This window comes from Euprymna scolopes, chromosome 31 (assembly GCF_053919585.1).
Source record: "Euprymna scolopes isolate OS-2025 chromosome 31, ASM5391958v1, whole genome shotgun sequence".
Classification (NCBI taxonomy): domain Eukaryota; kingdom Metazoa; phylum Mollusca; class Cephalopoda; order Sepiida; family Sepiolidae; genus Euprymna; species Euprymna scolopes.
The window spans coordinates 31,896,305-31,898,842 of record NC_136512.1 but is presented as its reverse complement, the minus strand read 5'-3'; the positions used below and the strand labels follow the sequence as shown (position 1 = coordinate 31,898,842).

General features: G+C 39.1%; 1 pseudogene; it reads left to right on the top strand.

Annotated features, from left to right (window-relative positions):
• The first annotated feature begins 1,017 nt into the window (after nucleotides 1-1,017).
• LOC145255999 (U2 spliceosomal RNA) lies at nucleotides 1,018-1,154 on the top strand (annotated as a pseudogene).
• Nucleotides 1,155-2,538: the final 1,384 nt, after the last annotated feature.

Sequence of the window (2,538 nt, the reverse complement as noted above, 5' to 3'; positions counted from 1 at the left end):
CTAGAAAGTTACTTTACACAAAAATTATATAATGCACATATACATATTTATTAAAACTATGTTATTATGGAATATTTAGCAGCGAAAAATTATGTCTGACAAATGATGGTCATTTTTACGAGCACAAATTTTAAGCCGCTTTCTAAAGTTAGCCCCCACTTTCATTAAAGGAGAAACAAGGAGCGTTCTGAAAACGTCTGTTTTCTGTGACTCACTCTGTGTGTGTGTGTGTGTGTGTGTGTGTGTGTGTGTGTATATATATATATATATATATATATATATATATGAAGAGAGAGAGAGAGAGAGAGAGAGAGAGAGAGAGAGAGAGAGAGAGAGAGAGACGTGTAAAAAAAGAAATACAAAAATGCTGCTGAATTACAATACATTTGCTCGATTTAAGGCGCGAAAAATTGAAACTGCCAATATTTCGTTATGTTGGTGTTTATGTATGTTTTTTCTTTGTTTTCTTTTCATTTTCTTTTCCTTTCTTTTTTTTTAGTCGCGTGCAAGCGACTCTATAAGTCGGTCCGTCATCGGTCGGTCGGTCTGTCGGTCTGTCAGTAACATTTTGTGCTTGGCCTTTTTGTTAAAAGATGCTGTTCTTAGCTTTTTAAGTTTTTCTTTGTCTTTTGACCAAGACCAAAGTGTAATATCTGTTCCAGCAGATACTGCAAGCGAAGACCATATATGGGGGCAACCTCACATATAACACCTTGGTCAATGTAGGGGCAACCCTTCATACCAATTGTCACTACCCAACTCCCCTACTCCCCGGGGAGTTGGTCCTCATTTCCCCTTCACTCCTCATATTAAAAATCGGCCTTGTGCCTAATTTGCTCGGTGGGGGAGCATATAAATACCAAACCCACATATAAAACCTTTGTCAATGTAAGGGCAACCCTTCATACTAACTGTCACCATTCTACTACCCGGGGAGTTGGTCCCCATTTCCCCTTCACTCTTCACATTAAAAATCGGCCTTGTGCCTAATTTGCTCGACGGGGAAGCAAATAAATACCATTTTCTTGGCCTTTTGGCCAAGATCAAAGTATATTATCTGTTCTTACTACATGCTGTACTTATGTTTATAACTTTGTGATATAAAGTGGGGGATCACTTTTCTCTATTAATTTAATGTAAAATGGTCACCCACTTTACAACCAGTCAGTCTCAAACATATTCAAGTCTTTCTCCAGATGATTCAAGTTGTTTTTGAAGGAGTCCATTTATTTTTTAAGCATTCAAGTCATTCTTAAGGTTCATTCAATTTATCCTTAAGTTCATTGAAGTCATTCTAAGTCATTTACTTTTTATTTATTTAAGTCATTTCAGCCCATTTTTAGGTCATTTTAGTTTTTCTTTAAGAATTTCATGTCAATCCTACATTCACGCATTCATTCATTACACGAGAGCACGCGACTAATGGCTATCGGCCTTGTTCTTGTTAAAAAGTAAAAAAAAAAAAAAAAAAAACTTGATAAATAAAGATAACAAGTATATGGTAAGATGCAGAGAAGCGTAAAACTTGAAAATTAAAACAAAAATAGTGTGTATGTTTTAGTAAATCACTTTCTTTCTTTCTTTCCACCCATTCTCTCTCTCCCTCTCCCCCTCTCTCTCTCGCTCTCTCTCTCGCTCTCTCTCTCGCTCTCTCTCTCTCGCTCTTTATCTAGCTATCGTTCTCTCACTTTCTCTCCGTCTCCCTCTGGCTCTATTATTATTTCTCTGATTCCTACTTCCCTCACATCTCTGCACTCTCTTTCTTCCTTTGACTATCCTCCCTCTGACCATGTATGACCCTTGTCTCTGTCTTTGACAGAATCTATCTGTCTATTTTTGTCTCGCTCTATTTCAGACTCCCTCTTCACTCTGACTTTCTCTCGCTTTCTCCCTCACTCCATGTGTGTGTCTCTTATTCTTTCCCTCCTACTCTCTCGCTCTGACTCTCTCTCTCTATATATACCCTGTGTCTTCCTCGTCTCTTTTTTCCTCTAAGTTTGCCCATTTGACTCTTTCTCTCCTATACCTCTATTTTTGACTCACTCTCTCCCCGACTCTCCCCTTCTGACCCCCTCTCTTTTTCTCTGACAATCTCACACCCTCTCTCTGTCTGATATCATGTCTCTCTTTCTTTCATCCTACTCTCTCGCTTCGACTCTCTCTTTTACTCTCCTTCTCCCTCTGACTCTTTTTTATCTCTCTTCTCGCTCTCTATTTTTTTTTAATTAACTCTCTCCTTCTGACCCCCCCTCTCTTTCTTTCTGACAGTCTCCCGCTCTTCCTATCTGACTTTCTGTCTCTCTCTCTTCCTTTCCCTCTTACTCTCTCGCTTCAACTATCTCTCTTTCTTCTTTTTACTCTACTGCCCCCTGACTTTCTCTCCTTTTATGTCTCTTCTCGCACTATATTTTTGACTCACTCTTTTACCCAACTCTCTCCTTTTGACCCCCTCTCTTTCTCTCTGACAGTCTGTGACTCTTTCTACCTGGCTTTCTGTCTCTCTTCCATTTCCCCATTTTCCTTCGCTACGTTTACCTT